Here is a 24,256-nt window from a genome sequence, read left to right as displayed (position 1 = left end):
AAATATTAGAACATACCACACCGGCCGACGGAAGAACTGAAGGCATCCATAGTGTCATGTTTGTTCGACCAGTGAGGCATGGACATTATAAGATCTTTCCCCATGGTGACTGGTCAAAGAATATTTCTGCTGGTGGTGGTGGACTATTTTTCTAAATGGGTAGAAGTTGAACCACTCGTTAAGATAACCTAACAATAGTTATCAAATTTTTGTGGCAAAATATTATATGTCGGTTTGACGCCCCTCATAAGTTAGTCTCTGACAATGGAAGATAGTGTTGGATCATGAAAGTCGATAGAGGGGGGTGAATATCGATTTAAAAATTAACGAGAGTACGCAACGGAAAAAGTAAAGTAAAGAGAGATGACACAAGTAATTTTTACTTGGTTCGGAGCCTGTATTGACTCCTACTCCAAGGCCTGCACACAACGGTGCTTTCGGTGGGTAATCACCAATAATTCGAAATGAGAATTACAACAAAAGTACAGGAATTATTAGAAAAAAATGCCGACAATTATGAAAACTAAGATAGAAAGAAAAAGAAACTTGTCGGTGAGCTTGTGGCAGTGTCGTAGGAGCACTAAAGATCTGATTGTCAGTTGTTGTTGGAGCTTCAGCCTTGACCCTCCTTATATAAGAGGTTCGGGATGCCTGGAACCTTCAGGGCGCCCTGGTGTGACATAGCTGACCCAACCAGGAGGCTCCATGTGGCGATGATGCGAAGATGATAAAAGTTCACCTCCGGGCGCTCGGGTACCTCCAGGGCGCCCAGACCTCCGAGCGCCTGGGTACCTCCCGGGCGCCCGGACCCTGTTTTCCAGTAGTTTCCTTCCTGTAAAAAAAATATTAGTCCGAGGCACTCATATCTCCTGCAAAACAGATTATTAGCACAGTTCATAATTCAAATAGCAAGAGTATGACTTAGATTCCGTCTTTTCGAGATCGGAGTCTAGTCACGATCTCGACTTAGAGTTCCGAAATGGTTCTAAGTCAGATCGGCGCCTAAGTTCCCTTCTGGGGAACGCGCCCTCATAGCCACTCCCCTCCAGTGACTTACCTTCACTTACCTGCCAGACGTCCAGTCAGCCCTTCGACCCGTCTAGACTTCGCGCCAGCTATCCGGTCAGCCCGTCAACCTAGATGGACTTCATGCCAAACGTCCGGTCAGCCCATCGGCCCGTTTGGACTTCATGCCAGCTATCCGGTCGACCCGTTGACCTAGCTGGGCTTCGTGCCAGACATCCGGTCAGCCCGTCGACCTGTCTGGGCTTCTCCTGCACACTCGGTCAGAGTGTTAGATCAACAACAAAACTAACTTAACCTATTTTGTCATTCATCAAAACCTGAGTTAGACCGTTAGTGCAAACCGCACCAACAATCTCCCCCTTTTTAATGAATGACAACTTGGTTAAGTTAGTGTAAAATGCAAGTAAAACAAGTATTAACAGGTTTTCAAGTTAGTTTTTATCTTCGATTTATTTTAACTAACTTAACCACCTAACCCTCCCCCTTTGGCATTCATCAAATACAAGCATGGATCAAGTAATCATAAATACAAAAAAAATACAAGCATAAGTTAGATTAACTTGGGGGAGTTTAGATAATTAAAGATTTTGCTTTAAAAATATCTTTGAATCTTTTCAAAATAGCTAAGTTATGAAAAAAAATAGCTAAGTTTTGAAACATATTTTTCAAACATAAGTGTTACAAAGATAATTTTATAAAAGTAAGATTTTCGAAACCAGGTTGATAGTAATTTATAAAACTCATTTTGCAAAAATCCAGATTGATAGTAAAGTTAAGTAAAACTTTAAGCTGAATCCAATTTTCAAGACTAAGTTAGATCCAATTTTCAAGACTAAGTTTGTAAAATTTGATTTTCAAATTCAATTTTTTAAAACTAATTTTAAAAAAATATTTTTTTAAGATCTAAGTCTTTTAAAAATAACTTAGTTTTTATAAGAGTTAGTTTTCAAATATAGGTTTACCAAATTAGATTTGCAAAAATAAGTTAGATTTTTCAAACACATTGAAAATATTTTTAAGAAAATATTTTCACAAAACTAATTTTAGAATAAAGGAAAAATAAGTATGAAATCAATTAATTCTCCTCCTGAATCTGACATAATTTTTTAAGTAAATCCAACTTTAGTAAGATAATTTTGAAAAATAGTTTTGTAAAAAAAATTTAAAGATAAGTGTTGTAGAATTGATCAAATTTTCAAAAAGAAGTTTTTTTGCAAGTTTAAAACATTATAAGTTTTATAAAGGCAAACGTAAAATTTTCAAGTCAAATTTCAAAATTAATTTGTATTTAATTTTCAAACTAGGTTTGAACTTGAGGTACTTCTTCAACATTTTTCAAAAACAAATTAAGTTATTTTTAATAAAGGAAAAATAGATATTTAATTAATTCCTCTCCCTGAATTTGATACTCCCCTTGACTTATCACTCTCCTTAATTTATTTCTCCCCCTTAAGTTAACACTAAAGTTTGGGTATATTAATATTCAAAGCCTTAATACCTTTTTATTTACATAAGTATCTCTATATACTTGGTATAATTGTTTATTTAAGTTTAATTAATCAATTATTCTAAAATTAATTAATTTTAGATTCAGCTCCTTAAACTTTAGTTTAAGGTTAAATAAGATAACTTGTTATTAATTCAATAATAATTAATCATTATCAATAATTTATCGATTAAATTTTACTTGATTCAATAATTTAATACTTATTAAAATAATTTAAATTTCGTATTAATTGATTGAGTTGATTTAATGAAAGTGCTAGTTAAAATTTTAACTATTCATTTACTTCCTTTTAAGTAGGATTAACTTAGTTTAAAGTTAGCATTAATTCGAAGTTAAATTTATTAAAGTTATTAAACATAGTTAAGGTTCAATTTGAATCAATCGTTAATAATGATAAATTATAATTTAATTATAGTGAAATTAAGATTTTGATTAACGTTAAAATTAAGATTTATTGAGTTAAATTAAGGTTAAGAATTAAATAACTATTTACTGTAAGTTAAAGTTAATTTTTGAAGTTCTTACTTCAATTATTCAATTATTCACTTATTAAGTATTTAATTAAGTTTATAATCTTAAGTTAATCAAATTTTAATTATTTGTTAATAACATCATTAAGGTTTAGTTTAACATATTTCAATGTAATTTGAATTTAATTATTTAATTTTATTTTATTTAACTTTAAGTTTACTTGAAATGTGTTTTAAATTAAAAAATTTTTTTTTGAATAATTTAAGTTAAAAATAATTTTTTTTAAGTTAAAAAGGTTTTTTAATATAATTTTTGAAAACGATTTAAGTTTAATTTTAATTGTAAATTTTAAATTAATTTTAAAATAATTTTAAATTAATTTTAAATTTTAAGTCTTAAACTTAAATTAACTTTAAAATTTTAATATTAAGTTTTAACTTAAGTTTTAAATTTACTTTTAAAGTTTTTTACTTAACTTAAATGTCATAGTTTTTTTTTTAAAAAAAATAACATGATTTCTAAAGTTTTTTTTTATATAAATGATTTTTAAAAGAATAATTTTTAAAGTAGTTTTTAAACTATTATTTTTAAAATAATTTTTTAAAAAATTTTATAATAATTTTCTAAAATGATTTTTAAAGGTTTTAAAATAATTTTTTTTAAAGATTTTTTTAAAAAAATGATTTTAAAGTTTTTAAAATAATTTTTAAAAGAATTTTTAAAATGATTTTTAAAAACTTTTTTAAATAATTTTTAAAATAATTTTTTAAAATGATTTTGAAAAGTTTTTGAAAGAATTTTTAAAATGATTTTTTAAAAGTTTTTAAAATAATTTATTAAAATGATTTTTATAGGTTTTAAAATATTTTTTTAAATAATTTTTTAAAATGATTTTAAAGTTTTTAAAATAATTTTTACAATGATTTTTAAAATGATTTTGAACTGTTTTTAAAAGAATTTTTAAAATGATTTTTTAAAAGTTTTTAAAAGAATTTTTTAAAATGATTTTGGAAAGTTTTTGAAAGAATTTTTAAAATGATTTTTTTAAAAAAGGTTTTTAAAATTATTTTTAAATTAATTTTTTAAAATGATTTTGAAAAGTTTTTGAAAGAATTTTTAAAAGAAGTTTTAAAATGTTTTTTTTTTAAGTTTTTAAAATTATTTTTAAAATAATTTTTTAAAATGATTTTTAATGATTTTTTAAAATAATTTTTAAAAGGATTTTTAAAATAATTTTAAATGATTTTTAAAAGAATTTTTTAAAAGGATTTTTAAAAAGATTTTAAATGATTTTTAAAAGAATTTTTAAAAATGATTTTTAAAATGATTTTAAAAAGGATTTTTAAAAGAATTTTTAAACTGATTTTAAATGATTTTTAAAAGAATTTTTAAAAGGATTTATAAATTGATTTTAAAATGATTTTTAAAAAAAATTAAAAGGATTTTTAAAATGGTTTTAAAAGATTTTTAAAAGGATTTTTAATATGATCTTTAAGTGATTTTTGAAAGAATGTTTTAAAAGGATTTTTAAAATGATTTTTTTAAAAAAATTAAAAGGATTTTTAAAATTTTTAAAATGATTTTTTAAAAGAATTTTTAAGTTTAAAATTAATTTTTAAAGATAAAAAAAAGATATAAGTTTAAATTTAAAAAATAAATTTTTAAATTAAATTTTAATTCGAAATTTAATTTAATTTAATTTGATTTAAATTTTTATTTTTATTTTAATTTGATCATTTAATCATCTCACCCGATCTAAATTATCAATCATGGGATCCTATGATTTTGTGAGATGAATTAGATTCAATTATTGATTTTGGTTTAACTTTGTGTTAGATTCAGATTTAGCTTTGGGCTCAATAAATAGTCATTTTTGGATAAACTTCTGGGTTATGGTGAGTCACCTGGATATCATTAGAGTAACCATGCCTTCGAGGTTTTCCAAATAGTCCTATCCACGGAACTTAGTACAAAACCTTGGTCTAACTAGTTAGGATCCATAAGGGGTAGCTTCGGCTAGTTCCACTTAGCCAAATGCACCAAGTCGAAGTCATATCTTCCTAGACATGCATAGACTAAGCTTCCCTAACGTACTATCATACAAAACTTCACAATTACCGTGGGTCAAGTTAAACTCGGTCTCTTTTTAACTAGTTCTAATTACCCTGCCGGGTATGTTTGTTTGGATTACCCTGTCGGGTAGGTTAGTTTTGGAGGTGCCAGCTATTCTGGAGCCTCCCTATGAATTATTGGCTTTCCTTTTAAAATTTTTGTATGATTGAAGTTAGTTTCAGTTAAGATTTAATGTTTAATTTGTAATTTAAATTTAAGTTTTTAATTTTGAATTAATTAAATTGGTTAAATTATCTTTCTTTAAACGAGTATATTTAATATTTAAATTTTCTTTCAATTTTAATTTTATTAAATTAATTGAATTATCTTTCTTTAATAGATTATTGTTAATGTTTAAGTTTTTATTAATTTTTAAATTTGAATTAATTAAATTGTATTTCCTTAAAGGTTTATCTTTTATCCTTTCATTAATTGTTAATTTTGAATTTTCTAAATTATCTTTGTTTAATATGTTAACTTTAACATTTAGTTTTAAGTCTGTTAAATTTAGCTTTAATTTTATCCTTATATTTTCTAGTTGATATGATTAATTGAATTTATTAGATAAGTATTATCTTTAAAACTTAATTTTTTGTTAATTAAATTATCTTGGGTTTGGATAGGATTTTTCAGATTGATATTATCTAGATTATTAAATAATTTATTAATTTTATCCAGATCAATATTGACCTTATCATCATTGTTATTTGAATTTTCAGATTTGTTTAGGTTTAAATTTGAATTTTTAGGATTAATTGTTGGTGCGGGAAGCATCCGACGATCGAACCTATGTTTTTATTATGTCAAAGGGTTCAAAGTTAAGGTGTTTTGGTTTCTAATATGTTGAACAAGTTTGCAGGAAAGTCCTAAGGTTTCTTAGGCAAAAGTCCTAGCTGGGGTTAGGCAGGTGGAAAACCCTAGGGGGTGGTAACCCTAAGTCATAGGGGGTGGTAACCCTATGCGGAAAGTCTTGGCGGGTCGAGGGCTTCAGACAAAAGTCCTAGGGGGGTAACCCTAGGTGGAAAGTCCTGGTGTCGCGAACCAGGTGAAAGACTGGACCAGCCGGGAAGCGGAAGTCCAGCAGAAAGTCTGGAAGCATCGAGCACCGAGCAAAAGTCCAGTCGATCTGGAGGATCGAACTAGCATCAGGTAAATCTCCTGAGTGGAGTAGGTGAGGACGCATTCCCCGTAGAGGGAACAGTAGGCGTCGGGTAGACCTAGGGTTTCCAGTCGAAAATCCGAAGTCAGACCCGGACAGTCCGATGACTGTCAATCACTTGATTTACTATATTTTATGTATGCTAACTTTGTCTTACAGGGTATGTGTGTGTTTGGTGAACTAACATGCTTTGTAGGGACAAATGAGCAACTCACACCTCGGATGAACAGTGTCCGAGGCGCCTCCATGGAGCTTGGAGGCGCCTCGGGTGCAAACCGAGGCCAGCTGTCCAGAGGAGCTGGAGACGCCTTCATGGGGACTGAAGGCGCCTTGGACCCCGGCTTGGAGGCGCCTTGGAGTGGCGTTGGAGGCGCCTTGAGGTGGATAATGAGCAGCGGTCAAAGCTTGATCGACAGCAAATTAATCAGGATAAAACCTTGGGTTGGAGGCGCCTTGGAGCTTAATGAAGGCGCCTTGAACACCCTTTTTAAGGGGGTCTCGACCAGCAGCTCAGGACAACTTATTCCAAGTGATCCTCTTGCTGCGTGCTGCTAAATCGACGACCCGGAAGTGCTGCGACTTAACACCGACGACCCGGAGCTTCGCTTTTTCATCCATTGTTGTCGGTATAAGATTTCTGGTTTAAATTAAGCTGTAAATTGTTATACTTATAAACTTTATCGAGCTTATAGTTGTTGCCCACGGAAAGCGATCAAGGATCGCGGGCCTTCGAGTAGAAGTTGATCTAGGCTCCGAACGAAGTAAATCCTCGTGTTCTTTCTGTTTGTTTTTCTTTATTCCGCTGCGTGTTTTAACTCCGATAGTTTTACGAATCGAACGAAATAGCCACGAGCGCTATTCACCCCTCCCTCTAGCGCTTCTCGATCCAACAATTGGTATCAGAGCGGGGTCGCTTCGAATAGGTGAAACCACCGTTCGAGCATTTTTTTTTGTGACTTTTTCGTCTGTTTAGGCTAAAAATAAAACCTTACGCCTTTCATTTTTTCCCTCCAAAACTGTTTTAAAAAAAATTCATTTTCATATTTTCACAACTGATTGGGATTAATGAAATATCGCATTTAGCAAATTTTGAAATAATAATTTATTATTATTATTTTAATAATATTTTTTATTATTTTATTATTTTTTCTCTCAAAATTTGTAAATTGTTATTTCTATCTTTATTCTGCACTACTAATCCAAGACCAAGTCTTGGAACAAGCTTTCTTGTTTCTTTGTGTGCAAGATCCATTTCTCAAATGGCCCATCAAGAAGGCTACAACACTGCTCGTCCCCCGCTCATCTCCGGCGAAGACTTCGGCTATTAGAAGTGTCGAATGGAGTCTTTTCCCCAGGCCCAGTTCGACATATGGATGATGGTCAAGACTGGATTCGAACTACCAACTGACGGAACCGACAAACCAACACCATGCGAGAACTGGGATCCTATCCTAATCAAGAAAGTAGAGGCCAATGCCAAAGCAACCTACACCCTACAGTGCGGACTAACAAATTCAGAGCTTGATCGAGTTGGAAAGTTCTCAAGTGCGAAGGAGTTATGGGAGAAGTTGATTGAGCTTCACGAAGGTATTTCTGATACGAAAGTAGGTAAGCATGTTTTAATTAACGAATTATTTGAGCAGACTAATACTACTCCGGCCGAGAAAGGTGTTGCGTCATTTACAGGTACAAGCAAGACGAAGAAAGTGTTAAAGGCAACATGGTCCGAGTCATCAGACGAATCTGAATCCGATGAAGAAGAACAAGCAAGCCTCCTCGCTCTACCAGTACTAGCACATGTTGTCGAAACCGAGTCCGAGTTTGAATCCGAAATCGAGAACTAATCAGACACCGAGTCCGAGCGAAGCCACGGATCGTATCTGTTTCCGAAGGACCCAAACCCATTGTAAGTTCTATAATGTCTAGTATTAACCTAGATGATTCGGAAAACTTAATTCCTTACTTGCTTCAGAAGTTGGCCAAATCTAACGTCCGGGTCAAGTCACTTCTAAAGGAGGTAACAACCCTTAAAGAAGTGACTAACTCGAGTCCCTTAACTGAGTCTGTTCAAATTGGAAGTTCAACTCAAGTCCAACAACTTGAGGAAGAAAATTCCAATTTGAAAACTCAAGTTAAAGAACTCAAGGACACGTTGGAACGGTTCACCTTGGGTTCCAAGAATCTGGATCTGATTCTTGGAAAACAGCGAGCCGTTTACAAGAAATCCGGACTTGGATTTAAAACTAAAAGAAAATACAAATCATATTTATCATTAGTAAATAGAAATAATAGAAAGGTAGTCCAAGCATGGGTACCTAAGTCCAACTTGGTCAATCAAGTTGGACTTGGTCAATATTGGATCCCCAAGGATCAAGTCTATTACCTTGATAGACCTTATCGAGGCTATGATCCAGGGGGAGTAAAAAGAAAATTATTTTAATTAATAAATAAATAAAAATTATCTTAATAAATAATTAATTAAATTCATCTTAATAAATAAATAAAAATTATCTTAACAAATAAAATTAAAGGAATATAATTAAAACTTTAAAAACAAGCTAAAAGGAAAATCAATAATGAAGGCTCCAGAATAGCTGTCACCTCCAAAAGGAATCTACCCAGCAGGGTAACCAAACACAACATACCCGGCAGGGTAATTAGGGCTAGAATAAAAAGGGCTAAGTTTAACTTGACCCACGGTACTGGTGAAGTATTGGATGATAGTACGTTAAGGAAGCTTAGTCTATGCATGTCTAGGAAGATATGGCTTCGACCTGGTGCATTTGGCTAAGTGGAACTGACTGAAACTACCCTTTATGGATCCTAACTAGTTAGACCAAGGTTTTGTACTAAGTTCAATGGGTAGGACTATTTGGAAAACCTCGAAGGCATAGTTACTTTAATGATGTCCTTGTGACTCACCATAACCCAGAAGTTTATCCAAAGAACGTCTACTTGTTGAACCCAAAGTTAAACCTGAATCTAACACAAAGTTAAACATAACCATAAAATTGAACATAATTCATCTCACAAAAATTGTAGAATTACCTGATTGAAAATTTAGATCGGGTGAGATGACTAAGGAATATAAATTTAAAAGAGAATCAAATTTGAAATTCAAATTCAAAATTAAATTCGTAATTAAAATTAATTCAAATTCAAAATTAAATTCATAAATATAATTAATTCAAATTCAAATTAAATTCATAATTAATATTATTTTTTTCAAATGAAATTAACTCAAAATTATTTGAAAAATAATTTAAAAATCATTTTAAAACTTAATTTCAAAATTATTTGAAAAATCTTTTAAAAATTATTTAAAAATCTTTTAAAACTTAATTTCAAAATTATTTACAAAATCTTTTAAAAATTATTTAAAACTTAATTTCGAAATTATTTACAAAATCTTTAAAAAATTATTTGAAAAATCTTTTGAAAATCAATTAAATATTTTAAAATTCTTTAAAAATTATTTCAAAAATCTTTTAAAAGTTCTTTAAAAATTATTTGAAAATCTCTTAAATGTTCTTTAAAAATTATTTTAAAAATCTTTTAAAACTTAATTTCAAAATTATTTGAAAAATCTTTTAAAAATCATATTAAAAATCTTTTAAAACTTATTTGAAAAATATTTTTAAAATCATTTTAAAAATCTTTTAAAACTTAATTTCAAAATTATTTGAAAAATCTTTTAAAAATCATTTTAAAAACCTTTTAAAACTTAATTTCAAAATTATTTGAAAAATCTTTTTTGAAATCATTTAAAATCTTTTAAAACTTAATTTCAAAATTATTTGAAAAATCTTTTTTGAAATCATTTAAAATCTTTTAAAACTTAATTTCAAAATTATTTGAAAAATCTTTTAAAAATTATTTAAAAATATTTTAAAACATAATTTCAAAATTATTTGAATTTTTTTTTAAATCATTTTAAAAACTTTTAAAACTTAATTTCAAAATTATTTGAAAAATCTTTTAAAAGCATTTTAAAAATCGTTTTAAAAACATTTTAAAAATCTTTTAAAACTTAATTTCAAAATTATTTGAAAAATATTTTAAAAATCTTTTAAAACTTAATTTCAAAATTATTTGAAAAATATTTTAAAAATCTTTTAAAACTTAATTTCAAAATTATTTGAAAAACCTTTTAAAAATATTTTTAAACCTAATTTCAAAATTACTTGAAAAATATTTTAAAAATTATTTAAAAATCTTTCAAAACTTAATTTCAAAATTATTTGAAAAATATTTTAAAACTTAATTTCAAAATTATTTGAAAAATCATTTAAAAATTATTTTTAAAATCTTTTAAAACTTAATTTCAAAATTATTTGAAAAATATTTTAAAAAATCATTTAAAATTCTTTTAAAATTATTTTAAAAAGTTATTTTAAAATATTTTAAAAATCATTTTAAACATCTTTTAAAAATCATTTTAAACATCTTTTAAAAATCATTTTAAACTTCTTTTAAAACTTAATTTTAAAATTATTTGAAAAATATTTTAAAAATTCTTTTAAAAATCATTTAAAACTTATTTTCAAAATTATTTGAAAAATATTTTAAAAATCATTTTAAACATCTTTTAAAACTTATTTTCAAAATAATTTTAAAATCTTTTAAAAATCAATTTCAAAATTATTTGAAAAATCTTTTAAAACTTATTTTCAAAATTATTTAAAAATCTTTTAAAAATCATTTAAAAATCAATTTCAAAATTATTTGAAAAATCTTTTAAAAATATTTTAAAACTTATTTTCAAAATTATTTAAAAATCAATTTCAAAATTATTTGAAAAATCTTTTAAAATCAGTTTAAAAATCTTTTAAAACTTAATTTCAAAATTATTTGAAAAATCTTTTTAAAATCATTTTAAAATCTTTTAAAACTTATTTTCAAAAATATTTAAAAATATTTTAAAAATTATTTGAAAATCTTTTAAAATAATTTTAAAAATCTTTTAAAAATTAATTTCAAAATTATTTGAAAAATCTTTTAAAAATCTTTTAAAACTTATTTTCAAAATTATTTAAAAATCTTTTAAAAATCAATTTCAAAATTATTTGAAAAATTATTTAAAAATATTTTAAAACTTATTCTCAAAATTATTTAAAAATCTTTTAAAAATTATTTTCAAAATTATTTAATAATATTTTATAAATCAATTTCAAAATTATTTGAAAAATCTTTTAAAAATTATTTCAAAAATCCTTTAAAAATTCAAAATTTGTTGAAAAATTTCTTTGAAAACCATTTAAAAATCATTTCAAATTAATTTCAAAACCTTTGAAAAATTAATTTCAAAATTACTTAAAATGGTTAATTATTTTCAAAATATTATTCAATTAACCTCAAAATCTTAATCAGTTTAAAGGGATTTAAAATATCTTTAATTCTCAAGTCATATTATCAAATTATGATTGCATATGTTAATTTTTAATATATTCTCAAAAGTTTAATATTTACTCATTTGAAATTCGAACTTATATTCTCAATATTTTTTTTTGACAAAGTTAACTTTATCTCACTAATAAGCTGAACATACCTGAAAACCTAGAATAGGTGAGATGAAAAATTAGGAAAAATATAAAAGGCCTATTATATTCTATACATGCATGGACTCTAGGACCCTAGGGAGTCATGTTTGCATTAATTAAGGGGGAGTGAGCGGAGTCAAACTAATTATCAAGTAACGTCAAATTTAACTTAGTATTAAATGGTCTTTCAAAACTACTTCAAATTTGAATAAGTTTTCTTTGAAAAATCAAGTTAAAATACTTTTGAAAATATTTTGACTATGTTATCTATCCTTAACTGAAGTATTTCTCAAGCTTAATCAAGTTTTCCTTAAAATAAAATTATTTTCTAAACTTAGCTATCTGGCAAAGTATTTTTTCAACCCAATCATTTTAAAAGCTAAAAATATAGCTAATTTGATTTCTTTTCGAAAAATATGTGCTACCCTTCAGGGGGAGTTTAAAATCAAATATTTGTTTTTCTCTTTTCCTAGTATTCTTTTTTATTTATGTCAAAGGGGGAGAGAGAAAAGTTAAGTAAAGAGTAAACTTAAACATAATCAAAGGGGAAGCATAAAGTTTTTTTTGTTATTTATGCTCATGTTTAAGTTTCTGTACTTACTGCCATATTTTTTTTACTTAACTTTGAACCGTATTGCCATAATAAAAAAGGGGAAGATTATTGGTGCGGGAAGCATCCGACGATCGAACCTATGTTTTTATTATGTCAAAGGGTTCAAAGTTAAGGTGTTTTGGTTTCTAATATGTTGAACAAGTTTGCAAGAAAGTCCTAAGGTTTCTTAGGCAAAAGTCCTAGCTGGGGTTAGGCAGGTGGAAAACCCTAGGGGGTGGTAACCCTAGGTCATAGGGGGTGGTAGCCCTATGCGAAAAGTCTTGGCGGGTCGAGGGCTTCAGGCAAAAGTCCTAGGGGGTAACCCTAGGTGGAAAATCCTGGTGTCGCGAACCAGGTGAAAGACTGGACCAGCCGGGAAGCGGAAGTCCAGCAGAAAGTCCGGGAGCATCGAGCATCGAGCAAAAGTCCAGTCGATCTGGAGGATCGAACTAGCATCAGGTAAATCTCCTGAGTGGAGTAGGTGAGGACGCGTTCCCCGTAGAGGGAACAGTAGGCGTCGGGTCGACCTAGGGTTTCCGGTCGAAAATCCGAAGTCAGACCCGGACAGTTCGATGACTGTCAATCACTTGATTTACTATATTTTATGTATGCTAACTTTGTCTTGCAGGGTATGTGTGTGTTTGGTGAACTAACATGCTTTGTAGGGACAAATGAGCAACTCACACCTCGGATGAACAGTGTCTGAGGCGTCTCTATGGAGCTTGGAGGTGCCTCGGGTGCAAACCGAGGCCAGTTGTCCAGAGGAGCTGGAGGCGCCTTCATGGGGACTGAAGGCGCCTTGGACCATGGCTTGGAGGCGCCTTGGAGTGGCGTTGGAGGTGCCTTGAGGTGGATAATGAGCAGCGGTCAAAGCTTGATCGACAGCAGATTAATCGGGATAAAACCTTGGGTTGGAGGCGCCTTGGAGCTTAATGAAGGCGCCTTGAACACCCTTTTTAAGGGGGTCTCGACCAGCAGCTCAGGACAACTTATTCCAAGTGATCCTCTTGCTGCGTGCTGCTAAATCGACGACCCGGAAGTGCTGCGACTTGACACTGACGACCCGGAGCTTCGCTTTTTCATCCATTGTTGTCGGTATAAGATTTCTGGTTTAAATTAAGCTATAAATTGTTATACTTATAAACCTTATCGAGCTTATAGTTGTTGCCCACGGAAAGCGATCAAGGATCGCGGGCCTTCGAGTAGAAGTCGATCTAGGCTCCGAACGAAGTAAATCCTCGTGTTCTTTCTGTTTGTTTTTCTTTATTCCGCTGCGTGTTTTAACTCCGATAGTTTTACGAATCGAACGAAATAGCCACGAGCGCTATTCACCCCCCTCTAGCGCTTCTCGATCCAACATTATTAATTATTTTCAAATTTTCTGAATTTTCTGTAAAATTCGACAATTAAATAATAGAGGTTATTGGACGAATAACCTTAACAGAATTTTTAGGAATTTTTAGAAATTTTCTGGGATTTGATTGGAGCTCTTATGACACCTTTTAAGGGGATCAATTAATGGGCTATAAGAAAGCCTGTTTAGAATACCTATTTTAATTAGGAGTTGATTGAGAAAAGAACTTAGGCCTTAATTAAACAGACCTAAGTTTAAAACTATTTATCATCCTCGTGCCCTAGCAAGCACCGTCGCCCGGACTCCCTCTCCCGATTCCACCTTCGTCCCGCGCCCTCTCCTCGCGCCGCCGAACCTCTTCCTCTGTCGAACTCCTGCCTTCTTCGTCCTCCCTTGCGCGGGCACCCCCGGACGCCACCAGCCTTTCCTCCTTCCGCCAGCACCAAAGACGCCGCATCAGCGCCGGTCATGACGAGCCCCAACCGCCGATTTTTCCTCCTCACGCGGACAGCACATCAGCGGTCCTTCTCCCTCGCATGAGCACCTCGAGCCACTGTCGCCGATCCTCTTCTCTTCATGCCGTGCCCTAACTGGTGAGCAAGTACATCCTCGATAATGATATGGGATCGGTGAGGTAATGGATAGGTAGCTAGGTAGGTTGATAAACTTGCCAACAAAGTTCGATTGATGGAGTGTTTTATGGATCGATTTCTTTTCGCGTTGTTCTTGATTCGGCTAGAGGTTTCGTTGATGATCTTGCTTGGTTCGCATTGCTTATGGATTCTTTCCAGTGTAATCTGTTTTGATGAGTTCGATTCTTTCCCGGAGGGTTCTTCTCGTGGTTCTTCTGGTGTCCGATGGGTTGTTATTGAGTATGGATTCCATTTCTTACGTGAAGATTGATGTTTCGAGTTTACTGTGTGACACTTGTTCGCTTAAATGCTTGAATTAGGTATGATTGGTAGAATGAGTTGTGATTGAGTTTTTTTTTTCTTGTCAATTTGAGCTTGGAATCCAGGTTCTTGGTAGTCTAGATTAGTTTCCAATGATATTCTTCTTCAGGTTTCTTGACCAATTTGGGATTATAGCTCGAATTCGATAACATTCTTTTCATGTTGAATTCTGGATTCAAATGCTACTTTGCTTCCCTCTTGATGCTGTCAATTTTGTCAGCTTGGATGGTCTTGGTGCAACTTCAGTGTTGCATCCGATTTTTACATATTGATTGAATTTCTGATGTGTTATGTTCCTTGTGTTGGATCTCTCTGTTATTTCTGGAATGCTGTACAATTCCGGGAAGGTGTGAATTCGAAGTGGTTTCCGTTCCTTGTGATGATTTTGGTCTTCTTTCCTTTAGTTACATAGCAAGATAGTGAAGTTGGATTTGTGATGTTGTTTCCTGTGGTGTTAATGGATTTGTACAGGTTTCTCATGCTAAGATCTGGATTGGTGGTACTATAGGATGTAATTTTTTTTATTTCTTTTGAAACGCAAAATAGATCGGGTTAGGTTGGTTTTAACTTGAGTGTAGGTGCTGTGAGAAATCGTGTTTTACTGCAGCCTATTAAATTGGGTTTGGGATTAGCTAGTTGTGGTTTATGCAAATTAGTTAAACTGTACCTTATGTGATTTACAGGGCTGTAATTCGAGACGAGCATTTCGACGTGAAGATTGTTTAGCTCGGCCTACATTTAAGGCGGGTACTTCTTACTTTGATTCTCTAGTTCTGGTATCAAAGCATGGTTCGAGTCAAATGCTGGGTTTTGTGTTTTTGGGATTTCGATTTTGTTTCGATTTACGATTTCGGTTGTCTTGTTTTCCCTTTGCAAGTTGATCCCTCGATGTGACTCTCGAGTTGTGGGACCAGGCAGCGGCAAGAATCTCCAAGCTATAGGAGGTATGTGGTATACCATCATCATACACTTGTGTTAGTACTCGGTTAGTTGTTTATACCATGTATGCTTGTTTAGTTGTTTGTACCATGCATGTATACCACGTATGATTTGTGGTGTCAGTCATTGGTTAGATCAGATATGGTGATATGTTATCTTTTGATGATCTATTAGTGGATATTAGACTTGATGGTCTATTATTTAGTCTTTGATATTGATAATAACTTAGAGTATAATGCCTTGATATTTATGGAGTTGGTGATTTTAGTTGAAGGTTGGATGCTTTACTTTTACTCTATCATTGTTCAGGAGGCTATTGGGTTTGATTATTATTGAGAATGACTTTTGATTAATGGATATTAAGAGATTAGGTGTGGTAATATATAGTCTTTTGAGGATCTATCCATGGATTTTATCCACAGTTAAAGAGATATCAGAGTGACGCAGCGGAAGCGTGGTGAACTCATAACCTACAGAGTCACCTCTTATGGTTGAAGGGTTGTTCATGAGATTTGGTTGGAGTAGTATATGTGTATGTTGTTTGTAGTGGAACAGGAAATTTGGGGACCAAATTTTTATTAGTGGGGGAGAATGTAAAATCCGACAATTAAATAATAGAGGTTATTGGACGAATAACCTTAACAGACTTTTTAGGAATTTTTAGAAATTCTCTGGGATTTGATCGGAGCTCTTATGACACCTTTTAAGGGGATCAATTAATGAGCTATAAGAAAGCCTGTTTAGAATACCTATTTTAATTAGGAGTTGATTGAGAAAAGAACTTAGGCCTTAATTAAACAGACCTAAGTTTAAAACTATTTATCATCCTCGTGTTGGAGTATATACTGAAAGCCTAAGCTTTGTAAACATTCATTATGAATAAAGAATCACATTTAGTCAAATTGTCTACATTTGTTTGTAGTTGTTCATATAATTTATATTGTAGATAACATAGTATGTGGTGTCACATGCAGAAGATGATGTTATCAGTACCTTATAAATTATAAACAGTAGCTCACGACTAAAATGGAAAGGAACAAACCATTAGAAGGTCGTAGTGTAATTAGGTATTAGTTTATCTTGACTATATAATTACACTAGTACACTCAGAGTGTATTGAGTAGGACCATTAGAGGTCGTTTCTTTTATACTGACTTTGTAAAGGAACAAAGATCTCAGTTATTATGGAAGTGTGTGCTCTTAATCCTAATATAATAACAAGCACATATGTTTGATATTTATTTCTTTAATTTATCAATGGGTGAGATTTAGTTCGATGAATCAATAAACCCGATAAGTTGGAAATGATATCACTTATAGTGTGTGTTGTTGATTATAGAAGGAACCGTGTCCTAGAGATACTAGGTTGATAATGTCCTCGAGAGGAGCTCATAATATCATGTTAAACCCTGCAGTGGACTTAGTCAAGCATGATAATAAGGTTGAGTGGTACTACTCTTGGACTTAGATATTAATTAGATGAGTTGTCGTAACTCACTTAATTAGTGGGCATTCGATATCTTAAACACAGGAGACTAACACACTCATAATAAGGAGTCCAAAATGTAATTTGGGATTGGTGCGGTAGTTCGATGATAGTTCTCTAGTGGAATGAATTATCATTGATAAAATTAAGTTGTGTGTTGGCGAACACGGGATGCTAATTTTATCGGAGACCAAAACTTCCTCTCAGTCCCTATCGTAGCCTCTTATTTATGAGTTCTATACCCACCACCCATCTTCTATACCCCATGGTGGTGGCTAGCTGAACCCAAGCTAGTGCCAAATTAGATTTAAAAGGATTTTAATTTTAATTTTTATTATGTGGAAGAAATAATTTATTAAAGAGAATTAAAATTAAAATATCTCTTGTAAAAGATCAAAAGATTAAAAGAAGAGATTAGATCTCTTTCCTTATTTGTAGATTGGTGAGATATTTTATTTTCTCTTTAAAATTATTCACATGTTGATAAAATTAAAATTATAGAAATTTCCTTTTATCAACCATGAAGAGATTTTTAAAGAGAAATTTTATTTTTAAAATTTCTGAAAACAAATTAGGAAGTTTTAATTGTTGATTAAAATTTGTCTAATTTTTTCCTTCATTGATGTGGCCGGCCATTGATTAATTGGGGAAATATTATTTTATTTTTCTCAATTAAATCATGTCAAGGGAATTAAGGAAATTTTATTGTAATTAAATTTCCTAATTTGCCTAGGCCAAGGAATATAAAAGAAGGGGTGAGGGTGCCTTCACAAGACATAACATCAATTATTTCTCTCCCTCTTTTGTTCCTTGGTGTGGCCGGCCATCCTCTCCCTCTCTTCCTCTTGTGGTGGCCGAACCCTTATCTTCCATTGGAGCTCTTGTGGTGGCCGGATACTACTCGGAGAAGAAGAAGGAGAGAAAGCTAGCATCTCTTGGAGCTTGGTTAGTGTTTTGATTTTCTTCCTTGGTGAAGCTTTCTCTTTGTTGGCCGAACCTAGCTAGGAGGAGAAGAAGGTGATTGGTGGTTTCTCGTCTCGGAAGATCGTTGCCCACACAACGTCCGAGGTTAGAAGAGGAATACGGTAGAAGATCAAGAGGTTTTTCTACAAGGTATAACTAGTAATTTTTCTTTCCGCATCATGCTAGTTATTTATGGAAATAATACCAAATACAAGAGGCTTACGTTCTAGAATTTCGAATATGTTTTTCGATGTTGTGTTCTTTTGTTTTTTCTTTTCCTTGTGATTTGATTGTTCTCTTTGGTTAACCTAAAGTTATTTTAGGAAATTAAATATTATCTTTCTATAAAAGGTTTTGTCTAGTCGGTGGTGGTTGCTCCCATATCCAAGAAGGCCATGTGCCTCGCCACGTCAGTACTGGGAACCAATTATGGAAATTAATATTTAATGGAATTAATAACTTAAGGAGACTTGGGTCGAACGTGTTAAGTTCCGCAGGAGATCCAAGTCAAAACCTAAAAGAACAAATAGATTAAGTTTTGGATCAAACGTGTTAAGTTCCGCAGGTGATCCAAAATTTAATTTAAAAGAACACATGGTAGCTAGGAAAAGGTTCAGACCTTTGTACAAAATTTTTGTACAGTGGAACCTATAGGTTTTTCGAGTAGCAACCAATAATTGGTATCAAAGCTAGGGTTTTGCCTCTGTGTATTTGGTATTTAGTTTAATTATGCACATGTCATACATAATTTAGGCAGGTTAATAGTAGGATGTGCTAACTTTGTGGATGCAGGATCCAACTATTATGGCTTTTAGTTATTATGTGTGTGATTGGACCCTTGGACATGTCAAGGGCATTTATATGTGTGTGCATGATTGTATTAAAATACAGCAGGAACTGTATTTAGTTTTATTAGGATTTTATTTTTGATCTAGATACATGTACATTCCTTTTATGGAATATAGGATCAAAAATGTAAAATTCTATTTATGTCGCGGATCGAATCTTGCAAGCGTGGAACCTTCTAGGACCAGAGGTGCAACTAGAACAAGATGGATGCGCAGCTAGACCCGGTGGCGGTGGCCAAATATGGCAGCAGCTTGGGATGACAACACACGGAGAATAACTAGAGATAAAAGCCATAATAGTTAAAATTAAATTTTCTATTTATTGCTTTTATATTGTGTTATGTGTATGTGTTAGTTTAGTAGATAGTTAAAATTCCTCATTTATAAATAACTAAGTGGGAGAGGATTTTAAATAAATCCCACGGTCTCCATTCGGTTTGTAAGTGATCAAACAAGCTTGCGTTGGCTCTGAGTGCCTTCCTTCATAACGGATGAGCTTGTTTGTGGATCACTAGCAGACTTCCATTTTGGATGACTATAGGAAATTAATTAAGGGCGTGTGATTTCCCCAACGGAAGGCATAATCTTATTAATGGACTTAGTGTCGAGTAATGGTATACACTTAGACACATCTAATAGTATCCTCCCAACTGAGTCACTACTATTATTTGTGTGACGAATAATACCAACTATTAATTTTATTTTCCAAAAGTTAGGTTGACAAGATAATAAAATTAATGGGTTAAAACCTCCTTTACAAATGTTGAATTTGTATCGTCCACACTAACGTGGCATACAAAATTCACGGTGTTATGAGGTATTGGTTAATTTAAAATAGTATTGTTTGAGGAATCAATATTATTCTAAATTTAGAGTTCGACCAAAAGTTATTTGTGATTCTTAGGATGACTTTCAACCCACTGTCCATCATACTTCAACAAAATAGACTTCTGGACCTAATTACATAGATTGGAAAAGGAACCTGGACATTGCCCTAACTGCTGAAAGCTATAAGTATGTACTGCATGACGAATGTCCTCCAGTGCCTAATAGTGATTCTAATCAAGAGGAGATTGAAAATCATAAGGAATGGGATAAGGCAGCTGAGATGGCACGGTGTTACATTTTGGCTTCCATGTCGAATGTACTGCAACACCAGCATGAGGCTATACCCACTTCTTATGAAATGATGCTCAATCTCAAGGAACTCTTTGTACATCAGAGTCGGGCTGCTAGGTAGGAGGCTATGAGGAATTTAATGACAGCCACCATGTCTGAGGGTACAACTGTAAGGGAACATATCCTCAAAATGATGGCTTACTTAAAGGAAATAGAAATCCTTGGAGGTGAAATCGATGGGGAAACCCAGGTCGATATTATTCTCCAGACACTACCCAGAAGTTTTGATCAATTCCGCCTAAATTATAACATGAATAAAAGGGAATATACTTTAGTGGAATTGTTGACAGAACTTCATGCAGCTGAAGGATTATTTCGTCACAATTCTCAAATTCACTTTACCGAAAATGGTTCTACTTCTAAACTGAAAGGCAAGAAGAAGAAGAAACAAGTAGGTTCGGTAAAGAAAGTGAATAGACCTCATGGTACTGGACCAAGATCAGGAGTGAAGAAGCTGAAAGGTAAATGCTTCATCTACAAGCAGGCTGGACATTGGAAGGCGGGCTGTCCTCGTAGGAAGGAAAACAACAAAGGTATATCTCATGCTCTAGTTGTTGAAACATGTTTAGCGGTGTTATCTACCAGCACCTGGTGTGTAGATACGGGAGCCACTGATCATGTCTGCAATTCCTTGCAGGGGTTCCAGGAAACCCGATGACTATCTGAAGGGGAGATTACCGTCTACATGGGCAATGCTACTAAGGTGGCAGCTGTTGCAGTGGGAGACGTCTACTTATCTTTTAGTAGAAATAAAAATTTGGTTTTAAGAAATTGTCTTTATGTACCCAGTTTTAGAAAGAATTTAATTTCAGTTTCTAAACTATTTTTAGATGGATATTCAGTTTCTTTCAGTAACGATGTAGTTATTAAAAGAAATAATATGAGTTTCTGTCAGTTTCTGTCAGTTATTAAAAGAAATAATAAGAAATTGGTTTCTTTCAGTTTCTGTCGCCGATCCTCTTCTCTTCATGTCGTGCCCTAACTGGTGAGCAAGTACATCCTCTATAATGATATGGGATCGGTGAGGTAATGGATAGGTAGCTAGGTAGGTTGATAAACTTGCCAACAAAGTCCGATTGATGGAGTGTTTTATGGATCGATTTCTTTTCGCGTTGTTCTTAATTCGGCTAGAGGTTTCGTTGATGATCTTGCTTGGTTCGCATTGCTTATGGATTCTTTCCAGTGTAATCTGTTTTGATGAGTTCGATTCTTTCCCGGAGGGTTCTTCTCGTGGTTCTTCTGGTGTCCGATGGGTTGTTATTGAGTATGGATTCCATTTCTTACGTGAAGATTGATGTTTCGAGTTTACTGTGTGACACTTGTTCGCTTAAATGCTTGAATGAGGTATGATTGGTAGAATGAGTTGTGATTGAGTTTTTTTTTTCTTGTCAATTTGAGCTTGGAATCCAGGTTCTTGGTAGTCTAGATTAGTTTCCAATGATATTCTTCTTCAGGTTTCTTGACCAATTTGTGATTATAGCTCGAATTCGATAACATTCTTTTCATGTTGAATTCTGGATTCAAATGCTACTTTGCTTCCCTCTTGATGCTGTCAATTTTGTCAGCTTGGATGGTCTTGGTGCAACTTCAGTGTTGCATCCGATTTTTATATATTGATTGAATTTCTGATGTGTTATGTTCCTTGTGTTGGATCTCTCTGTTATTTCTGGAATGCTGTACAATTCTGGGAAGGTGCGAATTCGAAGTGGTTTCCGTTCCTTGTGATGATTTTGGTCTTCTTTCCTTTAGTTACATAGCAAGATAGTGAAGTTGGATTTGTGATGTTGTTTCCTGTGGTGTTAATGGATTTGTACAGGTTTCTCATGCTAAGATCTGGATTGGTGGTACTATAGGATGTAATTTTTTTTTATTTCTTTTGAAACGCAGAATAGATCGGGTTAGGTTGGTTTTAACTTGAGTGTAGGTGCTGTGAGAAATTGTGTTTTACTGCAGCCTATTAAATTGGGTTTGGGATTAGCTAGTTGTGGTTTATGCAAATTAGTTAAACTGTACCTTATGTGATTTACAGGGCTGTAATTCGAGACGAGCACTTCGACGTGAAGATTGTTTAGCTCGGCCTACATTTAAGGCGGATATTTCTTACTTTGATTCTTTTAGTACTTTGACCTTAGTGCATGAATTTTTTTGGATAAGGACTGTTTACCTTGACTCCACTCTTACTTTTCTGTGCTTGATACTTCCACTCAAAATCTTTGAGTTACTCATTTTTATATCCATATAGTCTCGTTGTGTCCATGATCAGTAGCAGATACTAGATACCATGTTTGTATGTTTTGACTGTTGCTTATTTATGTACGATATTGAGCATGTTGGCTTCATGTAGCATACCTGTTTCTGCTTATATATATGATGACTGTTGCATTGTTCGCATCATGTCATTACATGCATGCCGCATCCTCGGCCACTCGAGAGAGTGGTAGCTGGAGTTGATGCCGCTTGTCCTGTCGTGCTGCACTCGGCCACTTGCAGTTGGTGGTAGCTGGAGTTGCGAGCAGCAAGGACCCCCTTCGCTGTGTAGCTAGTTAGCTACTCAGCACCTGTCCATCCGGTCACTCGCGGGAGTGGCGGCCTTTGGGTGGTACAGTTGTCATTGATTCAGCCTCTCGACCATACAGGGGTCATGATGCAGAGAGGTGGGCGGGGTGACCATCCATGCATACGCTGTTATTATGCATGCTTTGGCTGCTCCTGTTTACTTATGTTGTTATTGTTTACTTATGCTGCTGTGGTATATTTATGTTGTCGTTGCTTCTTGCTGTTGTTCATTTATGCTGACCTGCTGTCTTATGTTAAGATATGCTCACGTTGTAGGTGGTTAAACCTTGGTTTAGTAATTGGAAATGTTTATATACCTTACCCATTACCTCTGTAGTTATGAGCAGTACTGTAGCAGATTAGTACAATTTCTGACTTTCTATATCTAGCCTAGGATATCGTTCCAGGTATGAACCTTTATCATGATTTTATTTTTGTATCTGCTATTCTCTTATGAGACTGTATTCCTATTGGGTATTCTTTATTGGTTGATTATGTTCATGCACTATCTTTTCTTTACCCGCTGAGTTCCAATACTCACCACTCCGCACAATGGTTTTTTTTCGCCAGGTAACAGGTAGATGAGTCATGGATGCTTGGAGAGATGTCGGCTGCCAGTCCTGGGTCCCGCGTCATATTCGAAAATTGATTTTGGTTCTGTTTCTCTTTACTTGCATTTCGTATTCGTTGGATTTGGTGTTGTGAGAACTATGTTTTGATACTTGTTGTGTGGACTTGGTATTTGTGATGTTTTGATAACCTTGCGAATTTGTGGGTTTTCTCTTCGTTTTCTTTCCGCTGTGCTTATTTTATTTTTTTGTCCAGCCGAGTAGGCAGAGTATATTAAACTGCGTGATTGTGTTGTTTCTATTTTCTATGGTATATATATTCCAGCCGAGTGTGGCTGATGTATATTTTGTATGTAGTAATGTTTCATATTGTCCGCCGTACAGGGGAGGAAATTTCTTCGGACAGGGACCCCCCCGGGGCGTGACATTTTCTAAATTAATTAGATTTGTTTTATCAGAAAATATCCTAGGGGTATTTTTGCAAGTATTGTCAGCTACACTATTTGCACAGATATTTTCAGAAATATCCAAATTAACATGCATATTCTTTAAACTAATATTAGCAGGGGTATTTTGGTAATTACAAACCTTGAGCGCAACCCCTAATTCAGTAGGCTTTTCTGTTGGATCTAACTCAAGTTTGGATTCGATTTCGACTTGATCGTCTAACTCCAACGGCTCCTCGTGAAGTTTGATTAACTGGGTCCAAAGCTCATATGCATTCTTGTACTTTTCTAGTCTGCATAAAATATTATTAGGTAAAACATCACAAATCATTTTACTTACATTTTTGTTCAGTTCCGAGTCCTGAGAAGGTTTTCTCAATATTAGCACATTATCGAAATCTAAGCTTCCTAAGAAGCATTCCATTAATCACCTCTAGTAGTTGAAATCTTGATCATATGGTGGTGGTTCGTGGGGGTTCCATCTTTCTTGAAGAGACATTGGTCTTGCACACAAAGAAACAAAGAAAAAGTCCCAAGACTTGGTCTTGGATTAGTA

General features: G+C 33.0%; 1 long non-coding RNA gene across 1 annotated transcript; it reads left to right on the top strand.

Moving 5' to 3' along the window:
• Positions 1-14,003: 14,003 nt before the first annotated feature.
• Positions 14,004-23,317, top strand: LOC121993061. The gene is made up of 3 exons (XR_006115060.1): positions 14,004-14,354; positions 15,398-15,658; positions 23,256-23,317. It is a non-coding gene; the product is annotated as an uncharacterized LOC121993061 (long non-coding RNA).
• Positions 23,318-24,256: the final 939 nt, after the last annotated feature.

Source organism: Zingiber officinale, chromosome 6B (genome assembly GCF_018446385.1).
Source record: "Zingiber officinale cultivar Zhangliang chromosome 6B, Zo_v1.1, whole genome shotgun sequence".
Classification (NCBI taxonomy): Eukaryota; Viridiplantae; Streptophyta; class Magnoliopsida; order Zingiberales; family Zingiberaceae; genus Zingiber; species Zingiber officinale.
The sequence above is the reverse complement of the archived record's forward strand: the minus strand, read 5'-3'. Positions and strand labels throughout refer to the sequence as shown.